The 18,226-nt window shown below is 38.3% G+C and overlaps 1 protein-coding gene across 5 annotated transcripts in view; it reads left to right on the top strand.

Moving 5' to 3' along the window:
* Window positions 1–18,226, top strand: part of LOC128704834 (zinc finger protein 502) — a 37,603-nt gene that overhangs the window by 625 nt on the left and 18,752 nt on the right. Inside the window, exons 2-4 of one of the 5 annotated variants that reach the window (XM_053800016.2) lie at window positions 6,319–6,460; window positions 11,973–12,073; window positions 13,792–13,953. The gene's annotated coding sequence lies outside the window, so the exon portion shown is untranslated. Of the gene's footprint in view, window positions 1–6,318; window positions 6,461–11,972; window positions 12,074–13,776; window positions 13,954–18,226 lie in introns of all 5 variants that reach the window. The other 4 variants (XM_053800000.2, XM_053799976.2, XM_053800009.2 and 1 more) reach the window with 4 other exon arrangements.

Genomic DNA, 18,226 nt, shown 5'->3' with positions numbered 1-18,226 from the left:
ATGAACCCTTCATAATGTTCATCAAGAACCCTTCATAATGTTCATCCAGAACCCTTCATAATGTTCATCATGAACCCTTCATAATGTTCATCAAGAACCCTTCATAATGTTCATCAAGAACCCTTCATAATGTTCATCAAGAACCCTTCATAATGTTCATCAAGAACCCTTCATAATGTTCATCAAGAACCCTTCATAATGTTCATGAACCCTTCATAATGTTCATCAAGAACCCTTCATAATGTTCATCAAGAACCCTTCATAATGTTCATCAAGAACCCTTCATAATGTTCATCAAGAACCCTTCATAATGTTCATCAAGAACCCTTCATAATGTTCATCATGAACCCTTCATAATGTTCATCATGAACCCTTCATGCTGTTCATCATGGACCTTTCATGCTGTTCATCAAGAACCCTTCATAATGTTCATCAAGAACCCTTCATAATGTTCATCAAGAACCCTTCATGCTGTTCATCCAGAACCCTTCATAATGTTCATCATGAACCCTTCATAATGTTCATCCAGAACCCTTCATAATGTTCATCATGAACCCTTCATGCTGTTCATCATGGACCTTTCATGCTGTTCATCAAGAACCCTTCATAATGTTCATCAAGAACCCTTCATAATGTTCATCAAGAACCCTTCATAATGTTCATGAACCCTTCATAATGTTCATCAAGAACCCTTCATAATGTTCATCATGAACCCTTCATAATGTTCATCATGAACCCTTCATGCTGTTCATCATGGACCTTTCATGATGTTCATCAAGAACCCTTCATAATGTTCATCAAGAACCCTTCATAATGTTCATCAAGAACCCTTCATGCTGTTCGTCCAGAACCCTTCATAATGTTCATCATGAACCCTTCATAATGTTCATCCAGAACCCTTCATAATGTTCATCATGAACCCTTCATGCTGTTCATCATGGACCTTTCATGCTGTTCATCAAGAACCCTTCATAATGTTCATCAAGAACCCTTCATAATGTTCATGAACCCTTCATAATGTTCATCAAGAACCCTTCATAATGTTCATCAAGAACCCTTCATAATGTTCATCAAGAACCCTTCATAATGTTCATCAAGAACCCTTCATAATGTTCATCAAGAACCCTTCATAATGTTCATCAAGAACCCTTCATAATGTTCATCAAGAACCCTTCATAATGTTCATCATGAACCCTTCATGCTGTTCATCAAGAACCCTTCATAATGTTCATCAAGAACCCTTCATAATGTTCATCAAGAACCCTTCATAATGTTCATCCAGAACCCTTCATAATGTTCATCCAGAACCTTTCATAATGTTCATCATGAACCCTTCATAATGTTCATCAAGAACCCTTCATAATGTTCATCAAGAACCCTTCATGCTGTTCATCAAGAACCCTTCATAATGTTCATCATGAACCCTTCATAATGTTCATCATGAACCCTTCATAATGTTCATCATGAACCCTTCATAATGTTCATCATGAACCCTTCATAATGTTCATCATGAACCCTTCATAATGTTCATGAACCCTTCATAATGTTCATCCAGAACCCTTCATAATGTTCATCATGAACCCTTCATAATGTTCATCATGAACCCTTCATAATGTTCATCATGAACCCTTCATAATGTTCATCCAGAACCCTTCATAATGTTCATCATGAACCCTTCATAATGTTCATCATGAACCCTTCATAATGTTCATCATGAACCCTTCATAATGTTCATCATGAACCCTTCATAATGTTCATCATGAACCCTTCATAATGTTCATCCAGAACCCTTCATAATGTTCATCATGAACCCTTCATAATGTTCATCATGAACCCTTCATAATGTTCATCCAGAACCCTTCATAATGTTCATCATGAACCCTTCATAATGTTCATCATGAACCCTTCATAATGTTCATCATGAACCCTTCATAATGTTCATCATGAACCCTTCATAATGTTCATCATGAACCCTTCATAATGTTCATGAACCCTTCATAATGTTCATCATGAACCCTCCATAATGTTCATCATGAACCCTTCATAATGTTCATCCAGAACCCTTCATAATGTTCATCATGAACCCTTCATAATGTTCATGAACCCTTCATAATGTTCATCATGAACCCTCCATAATGTTCATCAAGAACCCTTCATAATGTTCATCCAGAACCCTTCATAATGTTCATCCAGAACCCTTCATAATGTTCATCATGAACCCTTCATAATGTTCATCATGAACCCTTCATAATGTTCATCCAGAACCCTTCATAATGTTCATCATGAACCCTTCATAATGTTCATCATGAACCCTTCATAATGTTCATCATGAACCCTTCATAATGTTCATCATGAACCCTTCATAATGTTCATCCAGAACCCTTCATAATGTTCATCATGAACCCTTCATAATGTTCATCATGAACCCTTCATAATGTTCATCATGAACCCTTCATAATGTTCATCATGAACCCTTCATAATGTTCATGAACCCTTCATAATGTTCATCATGAACCCTCCATAATGTTCATCCAGAACCCTTCATAATGTTCATCATGAACCCTTCATAATGTTCATCCAGAACCCTTCATAATGTTCATCATGAACCCTTCATAATGTTCATCATGAACCCTTCATAATGTTCATCATGAACCCTTCATAATGTTCATCATGAACCCTTCATAATGTTCATCATGAACCCTTCATAATGTTCATCCAGAACCCTTCATAATGTTCATCATGAACCCTTCATAATGTTCATCCAGAACCCTTCATAATGTTCATACAGAACCCTTCATAATGTTCATCCAGAACCCTTCATAATGTTCATCATGAACCCTTCATAATGTTCATCATGAACCCTTCATAATGTTCATCATGAACCCTTCATAATGTTCATCCAGAACCCTTCATAATGTTCATCATGAACCCTTCATAATGTTCATCCAGAACCCTTCATAATGTTCATCATGAACCCTTCATAATGTTCATGAACCCTTCATAATGTTCATCATGAACCCTTCATAATGTTCATGAACCCTTCATAATGTTCATCATGAACCCTTCATAATGTTCATCATGAACCCTTCATAATGTTCATCATGAACCTTTCATGCTGTTCATCAAGAACCCTTCATAATGTTCATCAAGAACCCTTCATAATGTTCATCAAGAACCCTCCATAATGTTCATCAAGAACCCTTCATAATGTTCATCAAGAACCCTCCATAATGTTCATCAAGAACCCTCCATAATGTTCATCAAGAACCCTCCATAATGTTCATCAAGAACCCTCCATAATGTTCATCAAGAACCCTCCATAATGTTCATCAAGAACCCTCCATAATGTTCATCAAGAACCCTCCATAATGTTCATCAAGAACCCTCCATAATGTTCATCAAGAACCCTTCATAATGTTCATCAAGAACCCTCCATAATGTTCATCAAGAACCCTCCATAATGTTCATCAAGAACTCTTCATAATGTTCATCAAGAACCCTTCATAATGTTCATCAAGAACCCTCCATAATGTTCATCAAGAACCCTCCATAATGTTCATCAAGAACCCTTCATAATGTTCATCATGAACCCTTCATAATGTTCATCAAGAACCCTCCATAATGTTCATCAAGAACCCTCCATAATGTTCATCAAGAACCCTTCATGCTGTTATTTATGGTTAATATAAGATGGTATCTATATTGAATAAGTTATTTGTTTAATATTAGATAAGTTATTTATTAAAAAATAAATAAATATTAGATATGTTATTTATATTTAATATTAGATATGTTATTTATGTTTAATATTAGATATTTATGTTTAATATTAGATATATTATTTATGTTTGATTGTCTCATGAAAGTAATATTGCTTCTTTTTTTTTTTTAATTCGTTGAGTAGAGTTTTGTAATTCATGAAATTTAGTGTTGATCTGCCAGAGTTGCCCCACGTAACTGGGGCTGTCTTTAATATTTCCCAAAACTTACAGGAAGTCTTCGATGTAATGGAATACAGGTGGTCCTTGACTTACTGTGGTTCAACTTAGGATTTTCAACATTCCAGTGGTTCAAATTACGATATTTCAACTTTACAATGGTTCAACTTAAAAAATTTCAAATTTGTGATGGTTTGATATGTTAGCCAAGAAGAGTACCCAGAAGGAGAATGTAGAATATAACTTTGGTATAACTGTGTCTAGCATTAGGAATAATATTAGGAGAGAAGTAAATAATGAAAATGATTGTTATAGGAATGCAGTTAGAAGCCTGAGTAGATCTATAACCCACTATGATAACATGAACGTAGATAAGTATGTTTATGGAGCAACTTGCAATGTGAACAGACTGACTGATGTTGTAGTGGCCAGGCTTAGGCTTGGTTACAAGTACTTCTGGCAGTTTGGGAGACACACAGATGATGATCAAACTAAATGTAAATTATGTGATCAGGCATATGGTCACTCTCTTGAACACTATGTGCTTAATTGTCCACTCATTGAGGAATACAGAGACAGACAGTATAATAACCTATGTGACATGTCAAGATATCTTATTAATGAAAATAAGATACTAGATATACTAAGCAAATTTCCTAAATTTGCTTGTAACAGATAAGTGAACTATAGATATGTAGATATAAATCCATATGTATTCCTGTTAACCCTTTGGGGCCTCGTTCCTAGGCCTTTTGTGTATCCATATGCTCTCGCGCTACCGTCCACAGGATGGATATGGGGTGCACAATAAACTAGCCACTTCGGTGGCAAAATCTAAAAAATCTGACTTTTGTATAAAACTATCATACATTAAGTGTGCAGTAGACCTAGGTCTAAAAACAAAAATAAGTTAAATAAGTTCACACATTACTTAAAAGAATTTTTGTCAGGCCAGAATAACGGAACCAGTGCCAAATAAATGAAAAATGGCTATAATTGATAATCGCCGCATTAGCAGAATGCCAAGAAGTGGAACTCCGTAAAGTGAGCTCCACCTGTACAGTGGACCCCCGGTTCACGTTATTAATCCATTCCTGAGAGCTCATCGTAAAGCAAAATTATCGGAAAGTGAATCAATTTTCCCCATAAGAAATAATGGAAATCAAATTAATCCTTGCAAGACACCCAAAAGTATGAAAAAAAAAAACTTTTACCACATGATATATTAAGTTTAATGCAATAGAATAATTACAATAACAATAATAACAATAGAATTATCACAATAGAATAATTGACACTTACCTTTAATGAAGATCTGGTGATGATTGATGGTATGGGAGGAGGGGAGAGTGTCGAAGTTTTTAATATTTAGAAGGGGAATCCCTCTCCATTAGGACTTGAGGTAGCAAGTCCTTTTCCAGGGTTACTTCCCTTCTTCTTTTAATGCCACTAGGACCAGCTTGAGAGTCACTGGACTTCTGTCGCACAATATATCTGTCCATAGAGGCCTGTACCTCTCGTTCCTTTATGACTTTCCTAAAGTGGTTCACAACATTGTCAGTGTAATAGTCACCAGCACGGCTTGCAGTAGCTGTGTTAGGGTGATTTTCATCCATAAAGGTTTGCAGTTCAACCCACTGTGCACACATTTCCTTAATTTTTTAATTAGGCACAATGGATTCCACAACTGGCATAGGCTTCTCAGGGTTAGCCCCAAACCCTTCAAAATCTTTCTTAATTTCCATACTAATTCTCACCCTTTTTACCACAGGGTTGGCACTAGAAGCTTTCTTGGGGCCCATGGTGACTTATTTGGCAGAAACAAGCACCAAAAACAGTGATGATATGGATAATATGGAATGTACCGAATGTATCCTTAGATGTACGCACACTGGCTGGCTTGTAAACTGGCACACACGGGGCAGTTCAGGCCACACGTGGACATGTCTTGTATGAATCGTATCGCGTACCGGGTTTTGTAATGGGAACCGAGGCAAATTTTTTGCGATATAGTGCTTCGGATACTGGATTTATCAGATACCGATGACTTCGCGAACCAGGGGTCCACTGTAATGTATTGGGGTCTTTATATTGAACATTTACTGTAATTTCACATCTCAGTCTACACCCTGTAAAAAATGAAATGGCCTGGAGATATTAGGACCCCCTTTGCCACGAGTTCAACCTACTACCCATTCCGTTATTTTTATTTTTGCTTTTGTGCCATTGCGATTTTGTAAGTCGGCTACACTCTGTAATTCTTTGAAAAAAATTTTAATTTGATTTGAACTAAATTGGCAGATCAACAAGTAAATATGATGACAATAACACCATTAATAATAAATAATAATAATAATAATAAAAATTTTAATTTCTGCAGCATACATGTTAGGTGTCCCGTGGCTGGGTTGGTAGCATACTCGCCTTACACATTGAGGTCCATGACTCGATTCCCAGTACGGGTGGAAACATTAGGACGTGTTTCCTCAAGACATCTGCTGTCCCTGTTCACCTAGCAGTGAGTAGGTACCTGGGTGTTACCTTACACCTGCTGTCCTTGTTCACCTAGCAGTGAGTAGGTACCTGGGTGTTACCTTACACCTGCTGTCCTTGTTCACCTAGCAGTGAGTAGGTACCTGGGTGTTACCTTACACCTGCTGTCCTTGTTCACCTAGCAGTAAGTAGGTACCTGGGTGTTAGTGGACTGGTGTGGGTGGCATCCTGGGGACAAAATTAACCCAAGCTGTGGGAAATGCTCTTTATAACCAAGGACTTTCTATATAGAATGTCATTGATGTCAGCTATTGTCTATATAAGTTGCATCATGTACAGTGGAACCTCAAAAATTGAACTTAATCCGTTCCAGGAGTTAGTTCTAAATTCGAAAAGTCTGAAATTCGAAGCAATATTTCCCATAAGAAATAATGGAAATACAATTAATCCGTTCCAGAAACCCAAAAATATTCACAAAAATAATACATTTTATAGAGATTAATTACAGTTTTACATACACACAACAAATGCTATAGTCTTTAATTATGTATAGTAATATAAAATAACATTTTTACTCAATTTTATTAAAGATTGGTGATGGCATCTGGAAAATAGGGAGGAGGAGAGAGGGAGTTGGGGTTATTGTTTGGAAGGAGAATCCCCCTCCATGAGGATTTTCGGTATCAAAACCCTCTCTGGGGTTGCTTCCCTTCTCTGTATTTTAATGCTTGAGAGTCATAGGACCCCAGTCTCACAAAATAACTGTCTACAGTCCTCTGTTTCTGTCTCGCAAAATAGCTATCCACCGTCGTCTGTTTCTGTCTCACAAAATAACTCCACGGTCGTCTGTTTCTGTCTCACAAAATAACTGTCCACAGTCCTCTGTACATCCTGGCAAGCTCAACAAGTCCCACTCCAATCTCATACTTCTGTATTATTTCCTTCTTCACATCTATGGTGTTTCTCACTTTCTTTACCACAGGGGTACCGCTAGCAAGTTTCTTTGGGCCCATGGCAGCTTATTTCACAGCCCCACAAGCACTAAACACAATTAAATAATCGTAAAATGTGTGAATGAGATCGCAGGTTAGTGTTCGCTCAAGCATAAACAAAGCTAGACTGCTCACGGCGCCTGCGCGGGGACGAGGACAGAGCGGGCCAGCGGACAGAGCGGGCCAGTGGACAGGTCCCGTACCTGGCGGTCCGAAATTTGAAACGCGTTTGATTTTTGGTACACAGTTTGTCCGAAAAAATGGTCTTGTTTTCAAAACATTCGATATTTGGTACGTTCGATTTTCAAGGTTCCACTGTACTTGTAGAAATAAATATTATTATTATTGTTAATCTTTCTTTCGTTCAACACACCGGCCGTATCCCACTGAGGCAGGGTGGCCCAAAAGAAAAAATGAAAGTTTCTCGTTTTATATTTAGTAATATATACAGAAGAGGTTACTAGCCCCTTGCTCCCAGCATTTTAGTTGCCTCTTACGACACGCATGGCTTACGGAGGAAGAATTTTGTTCCATATCCCCATGGAAAATTATTGTTAATATTTTTATTAAAATATTGTTAGGTACATTCACTGTATAATCACTGACCTCTCTCAATTCTTACAGAAACCTGGCTTAGTGATTGGTTAAAAAATTTTAGGCCCTGGTTCGGAATCGGGTAAATTCCTATCAGTGGCCTAGACCAGATCATTGATTGTTATCCAGCAAAACTACATGCGAGTCCAACTACATTATTACAGTCATCTCCTGTAGGAAGCAACTACAGGTCTCCCTCAACATTCGCGTTTTCAACTTTCGAGGGCTTCACACATTCGCGAATTCCAAACCACCAAATCATATTTATGTTGAGGACTTTGAAGTTGATGAACGACATTGATAGAGGCATAATTCCCTACAAAACTGTTTGTAAATATGAAGAAATGGTCTCAGTTCCCCATCACAATGTTCCTCACTACAATGTTCCTGCCACTACAGTCCCCATCCCTTTACCCAAGGTCCTATGTATGCTAAAACCTTGGGTAGTTTCAAATACATGAGTGAGAGGGGTTGGATTTGAGTGGGACTTGCACGTGAGTAAATTGAATTATCAAATAGTATTGCTTGGGTAGCGTTTATTCTGTTAGTGGGTTGGATTTGTGAAGGACCTGCCAAGTATGGGCCAACAGGCCTACTGAAGTGTTCCTCCTTTATGTTCTTAGGTTGATGAGTGGAACAGTCTGTCTAGTATGGTTATAACACCATACAAACATAAGAAAGGAGTAACAATGCAGTAGGCCTGATTTCCCCTTACTAGGCAGGTCCTTCACAATCCTTCCCATTAGCAGAATAAATATTCAGCTACCCATGCAATAAGAACATAAGAAAGTAATAAATCTTTTTCTTTTTTTGTGAATAAGAATTCAAAATGGAAAGAAAGTGTAATATAGGTGAGGCCAGAGGACATGACTAATGAACAATAGAAATGTTGTTTTAGTGCCAGAAATGTCTATACTGTTTATCCTGAACCCTTTTTGGACATTTTGCATTTTTTTTTTAATTTTGTGTGGAATTAGTCAAAAACCAATTTCTGGTCACTTGATTGGATGGTTGAAATAGTTGAACGGGTGGTTTCTTGTACTCAATCCATAGATGGAAAAGCATACTAGCAAAATAGGTAAGAATTTGGTTGACTGGGACAATGGCATTGGCCTAAAATAAGACTTTTAATTGGGCAAAATCACAGGTGAGTAAATTACACCAAGACTGCTAACTTTGCACCAGCATAATTCCCTAAGTTTTCCATTAAATTTTATACTTTTGGCATCAATACCATCAAAAAGAAATTCTCTACCATTTCAGGGCTTTTTTTTTTGGGGGGGGGGGGCTTTTGGCCATTGAGATTTTGGTGATCTGGACAATGAATGGGTTAATTATCAGGACAACCTATACCATGACCAGTTATTTTTGGTAATAATTTATTATCCAAGAAATAGGGTAAAACTTGTATTTCTTGTGATGAATTCAAAATAATACCCAGGATGCAACCCACACCAGTCAACTAACACCCAGGTATGTACTTACTACTAATTGAACAAGGATAACAGGTGTAAGGTGATTTAACACTCAGGTACCTACTGCTAGGTGAACAGGGACAGCAGGTGTCTTAACCCTTTCAGGGTTCAGACCCCTGATCTGGAAATTGTCTACAGGGTCCAAGAATTTAAAAAAAAAAAAAAAATTATGGTATAGAATCTTTTTCTGAAGGTAATAAAGCAAAAAGTACAAAATTTGATGGAAAATTGATGAAATTACACTTTCACAAATTTTGTCGTGTCAGTGATGTTTACGTATCAGCGATTCTGCCCACTTTGAGTCTTATTTTAGGACAATTACATTGCTCCAGTAGGCCAAACCCTTAGTTACTTTGCTAATATGTCTTCCATTTTTATCAACTGAGCACAAGACACCACCCAATCAACTATTTTGACTATCCAATAAAGTGATTTGGCCAATTTCACATAAATTTCAAAATATGCCAATTTCAAAATAGGGCCCATAAACAATGCAGACATTACTGGCACTAAAATAACATTTCCTCTGTTCATTAGTTACATTTCCAGGATTTACACGTGAATTCCATTTTGAATTTTTATTCACACAAATAGATTTACTGTTATGCATTATTGTAATTATCATATAAATAATGTCAGCACATTCATGAACGCATATTAGACCCACCAGTTGGATACATATTAGACCCACCAGTTGGATACATATTGGACGAGTGACAATTTGTTTACTCTGGATTATTGAAAAAATTTAACATTTCTGCTATTTAGAGCTTAATTTCAAACTATTTTCAGTCCTAAAATCCATTAAAATCATCTCTATTTCTGTAATATGTCTTCCATCCTATCAAATAAGACCAAGAAACTGAATACAACCATAAAATCCGTATGAAAATACGTACATTGCAAAGTCGCTCTTTTAAACCATAAATACGGTTGCAGTTTTTTCTCATGCACTGCGTCCTGCAGGATTTTTTTTTTACATGGTTCGGTTCCCAGTACAGGTAGAAACATTACGACAAGTTTCCTTAACCCTTTCAGGGTCCGTCCCGTAGATCTACGGCTTTATGTTCAGGGTCCAAACCGTAGATCTACGCCATGAGCTCAGCTCACTCTGATAAACTGTGAGTGGTACATTTGGGCCTAGATATGAGAGAATACATCTATGTGGTATGTGTGCACCACATAAAACAGATCCTGCAGCACACTGTGTATAATGAGAGAAAAAAATATAATCATGATTTTTCGATTAAAACAGCGACTTTGCAGTGTTTTTTCGTATGTTTTTTATAGTTGTATTTGCGATTTCTTGGTCTCATTTGATAGAATGGAAGACATATTACAGAAATAGAGATGATTTTGATTGGTTTTAGCACTGGAAATGGCTTGAAACTGAGCTCAAAGTAGCAGAAATGTTAAATTTTTGCCGATATTCAAGAGTAAACAAACGACCTCACACGTCTAATACACGTCAGCTGGTGGGTCTAATATACATTCACAAATATGGTGATGATATTTATACAATTATTACAGTATTGCATAACAGTAAATCTTCTATTTTTTGGTGTGAATAAAAATTCATTATGTGAATAAAAAATCAAAATGGAATTTATTTGTAAAGCCTCAAAACATAACTAATGAACAGAGGAAATGTTAGTTTAGTGCCAGGAATGCCTACATTGTTCATTCTGGACCCTATTTTGAAATTGGAATATTTTGAACTTTGTGTTAAATTGGCCAAATTAACAATTTCCGATCACTTTATTTTGTAGTTGAAACAGTTGACTTGGCGATTTCTTGTGCTCAATCGATAGAATAGAAGTAATACTAGTGAAATAGCTAAGAATTTGGTTGATTGGAATAATGTAATTGGCCTAAAATGGGAGTCAAAGTCGGCAAAATCGCCGATTCGTAAATATCGCTGACACATCAAAATTTGCGAGAGCATAATTTCGTCAATTTTCCACCAAATTTCGTACTTTTTGTTTTATTACCTTCACAAAAAGATTCTCTACGATTTCATAAGAAAAAATAACAAATAAGACACCTGCTGTCCCTGTTCACCTAACAGTAAGTAGGTACCTGGGTGTTAGCTGACTGTTGTGGATGGTATCCTGGGGTGTGGTAGTATACCTTAGAGCTGGTCTTTGAAATGAGCTGAGGTTCGATAACAGCTGTTGGCATGTAAAATTGGTTTGTGTATAAAAAAAACTACCTAACTATTGTTTGTGATAGAACTCTGATATCTGTTGTTGTTAACCAGAATTCTTTTGTTTCGGAAGGCCTTCTGCTATGAAATTTTGGGAAAAATGGCATTTGTCTGAAATACAGTGACTTGGTGTAGGTAGAAGGTATAATATAGCCTGTGAACACATAGAAGGTGTAATATATATTAAATATATTAAGTTCATTAATTCTTCCCAGCCTTAAAACAAGCAGTTACTTCACTGAACATAATACAGCCTCTCCTCGCTTAACAACAGAGTTGCGTTTCTAAGGCCACATTGGTAAATGAATTCGTCGTTAAGCAAGGAGCATACAGTGGACCCCCGCATAACGATTACCTCCGAATGCGACCAATTATGTAAGTGTATTTATGTAAGTGCGTTTGTACGTGTATGTTTGGGGGTCTGAAATGGACTAATCTACTTCACAATATTCCTTATGGGAAAAAATTCGGTCAGTACTGGCACCTGAACGTACTTCTGGAATGAAAAAAGTTCGTTAACCGGGGGTCCACTGTATTATAATGGTAGCGGCTTTGTGTCGACCATCTTTGATACTGTTTTAATGTCACCTTTACATCATTTGTAACATTTTTAGTATATTTTTAATTGTTTATACAGTAGTGTACTGTATATTGTAAACAGAATAGAGGAAATCAACTCTAATGTACATTATTTAGGTTTGCATACTGGTCAGAGAGCCCGTCCTAAATCCAAGGCATCGGACTTACAACGGACTACTGTAGGGCCAGACTTATATGGCAGGTTAGGTTCTGGGCTACTGTATGGCCCTGCTTATACAGCAGGTTAGGTTCAGGGCTACTGTAGGGCCCTGCTTATACAGCAGGTTAGGTTCAGGGCTACTGTAGGGCCCCACTTATACAGCAGGTTAGGTTCTGGGCTACTGTATGACCCTGCTTATAAAGCAGGTTTGGTTCAGGGCTACTGTAGGACCCCACTTATACAGCAGGTTAGGTTCTGGGCTACTGTATGACCCTGCTTATACAGCAGGTTAGGTTCAGGGCTACTGTAGGACCCCACTTATACAGCAGGTTAGGTTCTGGGCTACTGCATGGCTCTGCTTATACAGCAAGTTAGGTTCAGGGCTACTGTAGGACCCCACTTATACAGCAGGTTAGGTTCTGGGCTACTATAGGGCCCTGCTTGTACAGTAGGTTAGGTTCCGGGCTACTGTAGGGCCCCACTTACACAGCAGGTTAGGCTCCGGGCTGCTGCTGTTAAGTGAAATTTGCTGTAAAGTGAAAAACAGCCTTTTTTTTCACTTTCGAATATATATAAAAGCCTAATACAGTAATATGTTTACACTATCATATATTAAGTGAACCATAAAGCTAGGCCTAAAAAATGCATATGCAGTACGCACACTACTTGCCTTAAAATATTTAAATTTTTAGCTTATAGCGAGTGCTGAATATATTTATTATAGCAAGTCTGAATAAATGAAGAATGGCTATAATTCAAATTGACTACATTAGTGAAATGCCGTAAAATGAAGCACTGTAAAACTGGGCCCTCATGTACCGCACATAATTGTACATGCAATACTTCTGTATGATCAGCAGCGCAGGTTTGTTTACACCATCACATATGTGGTCTGTCATTCAAAGTTCAAAGTTCAAAGTTTATTCTCTATAAGGATTACAGTGCTGAGTTTACAGAAATTTGGTTATTGTTTGGTTTACATGTAGTAAAATTGTGATTACAGAGTGTACCACTAGAACGCTTAGCATGGCTAGGCATTTCGGGCAGACTTAGTTTTATTCTTAATTGTAAAATATTACAAATTATGAGGTAAGTTGGTATTATGGCTAAGTGACTAAATACTAGTTTATGAGTTTAGCAATGTGAATGCTTTTGTTTTGGCACAGTATATAGTTTCAGTATTGGAGTATCACAGGATTCATTGAAATGTCATTATGCATCACACGACTATACTGCATTGTACCACTTCCGTTTTTTTTTTCAGAATACAATGTGTGCAGGATACATTATATTTCGGATACCTTTCAATAGATGTTCTCAGAATGATCCTAGTGTTCAGGTTTATCTGTTACAGGTAAACATTACTCTGGTAGTAAAACAGTACACAGTGGTAGCGCCCAGTGTTGTCAAACTGCTGTAAATGAGACAACGACCAGCTTCGTCTAACTTCTGTGAATGAGTGTAAACAGCCGGTGTCAGCCCTGAGTGTTGCACAGCCAACAACAACATGTGAAAGGTAATCTGCTTGTTTATAATTAAGTCTTGACTACTGACTTACTTAACCCTTTCACTGTGCCTCATGTAGAACTACATCATTGATGTCAGGGTCCCTTGTGTAGAACTACATCATTGATGCCAGTGTCCTTCATGTATTACTACATCATTGATGCCAGTGTCCTTCATGTATTATTACATCATTGATGCCAGTGTCCTTCATGTATTACTACATCATTGATGCCAGTGTCCTTCATGTATTATTACATCATTGATGCCAGTGTCCTTCATGTATTACTACATCATTGATGCCAGTGTCCTTCATGTATTATTACATCATTGATGCCAGTGTCCTTCATGTATTACTACATCATTGATGCCAGTGTCCTTCATGTATTATTACATCATTGATGCCAGTGTCCTTCATGTATTACTACATCATTGATGCCAGGGTCCTTCATGTATTACTACATCATTGATGCCAGTGTCCTTCATGTATTATTACATCATTGATGCCAGTGTCCTTCATGTATTACTACATCATTGATGCCAGTGTCCTTCATGTAGAAATGCATCATTGATGCCAGGGTCCTTCATGTATTATTACATCATTGATGCCAGGGTCCTTCATGTATTATTACATCATTGATGCCAGGGTCCTTCATGTATTACTACATCATTGATGCCAGGGTCCTTCATGTATTACTACATCATTGATGCCAGGGTCCTTCATGTATTATTACATCATTGATGCCAGGGTCCTTCATGTAGAACTACATCATTGATGCCAGGGTCCTTCATGTATTACTACATCATTGATGCCAGGGTCCTTCATGTATTACTACATCATTGATGCCAGGGTCCTTCATGTATTATTACATCATTGATGCCAGGGTCCTTCGTGTATTATTACATCATTGATGCCAGGGTCCTTCATGTATTATTACATCATTGATGCCAGGGTCCTTCATGTATTATTACATCATTGATGCCAGGGTCCTTCATGTATTACTACATCATTGATGCCAGGGTCCTTCATGTAGAAATGCATCATTGATGCCAGGGTCCTTCATGTATTATTACATCATTGATGCCAGGGTCCTTCATGTATTATTACATCATTGATGCCAGGGTCCTTCATGTATTACTACATCATTGATGCCAGGGTCCTTCATGTATTACTACATCATTGATGCCAGGGTCCTTCATGTATTACTACATCATTGATGCCAGGGTCCTTCATGTATTACTACATCATTGATGCCAGGGTCCTTCATGTATTACTACATCATTGATGCCAGGGTCCTTCATGTATTACTACATCATTGATGCCAGGGTCCTTCATGTATTATTACATCATTGATGCCAGTGTCCTTCATGTAGAAATGCATCATTGATGCCAGGGTCCTTCATGTATTACTACATCATTGATGCCAGGGTCCTTCATGTATTACTACATCATTGATGCCAGGGTCCTTCATGTATTACTACATCATTGATGCCAGGGTCCTTCATGTAGAAATGCATCATTGATGCCAGGGTCCTTCATGTATTACTACATCATTGATGCCAGTGTCCTTCATGTAGAAATGCATCATTGATGCCAGGGTCCTTCATGTATTATTACATCATTGATGCCAGGGTCCTTCATGTATTATTACATCATTGATGCCAGTGTCCTTCATGTAGAAATGCATCATTGATGCCAGGGTCCTTCATGTATTACTACATCATTGATGCCAGGGTCCTTCATGTATTACTACATCATTGATGCCAGTGTCTTTCATGTATTATTACATCATTGATGCCAGTGTCCTTCATGTATTACTACATCATTGATGCCAGTGTCCTTCATGTAGAAATGCATCATTGATGCCAGGGTCCTTCATGTATTACTACATCATTGATGCCAGGGTCCTTCATGTATTACTACATCATTGATGCCAGTGTCCTTCATGTAGAAATGCATCATTGATGCCAGGGTCCTTCATGTATTATTACATCATTGATGCCAGTGTCCTTCATGTATTACTACATCATTGATGCCAGTGTCCTTCATGTAGAAATGCATCATTGATGCCAGGGTCCTTCATGTATTATTACATCATTGATGCCAGGGTCCTTCATGTATTACTACATCATTGATGCCAGTGTCCTTCATGTAGAAATGCATCATTGATGCCAGTGTCCTTCATGTATTACTACATCATTGATGCCAGTGTCCTTCATGTATTACTACATCATTGATGCCAGTGTCCTTCATGTATTACTACATCATTGATGCCAGTGTCCTTCATGTATTACTACATCATTGATGCCAGTGTCCTTCATGTAGAAATGCATCATTGATGCCAGGGTCCTTCATGTATTACTACATCATTGATGCCAGGGTCCTTCATGTATTACTACATCATTGATGCCAGGGTCCTTCATGTATTACTACATCATTGATGCCAGGGTCCTTCATGTATTATTACATCATTGATGCCAGGGTCCTTCATGTATTATTACATCATTGATGCCAGGGTCCTTCATGTATTATTACATCATTGATGCCAGGGTCCTTCATGTATTATTACATCATTGATGCCAGGGTCCTTCATGTATTACTACATCATTGATGCCAGGGTCCCTCATATAGAACTACATCATTGAAATGGAAATGGATAACATGCCCACTCACTCAGCACCTGGACCAGATTCATGGAATGCTCTATTTATAAAGAAGTGCAAAGTACCACTAGCACGAGCCCTCAGTATTCTTTGGAGAAAGAGCTTAGATCTAGGTGAAATACCGGAGGCCTTAAAGAGTGCAGACATAGCTCCTTTGCACAAGGGAGGTAGTAGAGCACTAGCTAAAAATTACAGACCAGTAGCCCTAACCTCTCACATCATAAAAATCTTCGAAAGAGTGATGAGACGACAGGTTACAAATTTCATGGACCAGCACAACCAACATAACCCGAACCAGCATGGTTTTAGAGCAGGACGATCATGTCTGTCACAGCTGCTGAACCATTATGACGGGATTACAGAGGCACTGGAAGATGACCAAAACGCAGATGTAATTTACACAGATTTTGCAAAGGCGTTTGACAAATGCGATCATGGAGTGATAGCACACAAAATGAAGGCCATGGGTATTAGCGGGAAGGTAGGCAGATGGATTTTCGGTTTCCTAACACACAGAACACAAAAAGTAGTAGTGAACAGGGCAAGATCCAGCATCAGCGAGGTCAAAAGCTCAGTGCTCCAGGACACTGTCCTGGCACCTCTGCTGTTCCTCATCCTCATGGCAGACATAGACAAAAACACCCGGCACACTTTTGTATCATTTGTAGATGACACTAAACTAAGCATGAAAGTCAGTACAGTAGAGGACACTGAAAAAGTACAGGAAGATATAAACAGGGTTTTCCAGTGGGCAGTGGAGAACAACATGATGTTCAATGGTGATAAGTTCCAGCTGCTTAGGCATGGAAAGAATGAAGAACTCAAAAGGAGCACTATATACAAAACTCAAGAGGGTCACCAAATAGAACGTAAGGAACACGTAAAAGACCTAGGAATAATTATGTCAGTGGACCTTTCTTTTAAAGACCATAACAAGACAAAGATCACGACAGCCAGGAAGATGACGGGGTGGGTATTGAGAACTTTCAAAACAAGGGAAATAATGCCGATGGTGACACACTTCAAATCGCTAGCGCTCCCTCACTTAGAGTATTGCTCAGTGCTGACGGCCCCGTTCAAGGCAGGAGAAATATCGGAGCTGGAACAAATACAGAGATTGTTTATGGCTCACATTGAGCCAGTAAAGCATCTAAACTACTGGGAACGCCTGCAAGTCTTGAACATGTACTCATTGGAGCGGAGGAGAGAGAGGTACATGATAATATATACCTGGAAGGTACTCGAGGGCTTGGTCCCAAATCTGCACACTGCCATAACAACATACTGAAGTGAGAGATATGGGAGGAGCAGGGGTGCGGTGGGGACAATAAGGGAACACTGTATCAACATCTGGGGTCTCAGACTTTTCAACTTCTTACCAGAAGATATCAGAAACACTGCTGGAACAAGTGTAGAAGCCTTCAAGAGGAAACTGGACAAGTATCTTCACCAGGTGCCAGATCAACCAGGCTGCGATGGATATGTGGGGCAGTGGGCCTCCAGCAACAACAGCCTGGTTGACCAGGCAAGCACCAGACGAGCCTGGCCCATGGCCGGGCTCAGAGAGTAGACAAACTCTCGAAACTCTTCAAAGGTATATCAAAGGTATGTCCTTCATGTAG

This window comes from Cherax quadricarinatus, chromosome 3, assembly GCF_038502225.1.
Source record: "Cherax quadricarinatus isolate ZL_2023a chromosome 3, ASM3850222v1, whole genome shotgun sequence".
NCBI classification, from domain to species: domain Eukaryota; kingdom Metazoa; phylum Arthropoda; class Malacostraca; order Decapoda; family Parastacidae; genus Cherax; species Cherax quadricarinatus.
The sequence above is the reverse complement of the archived record's forward strand: the minus strand, read 5'-3'. Positions and strand labels throughout refer to the sequence as shown.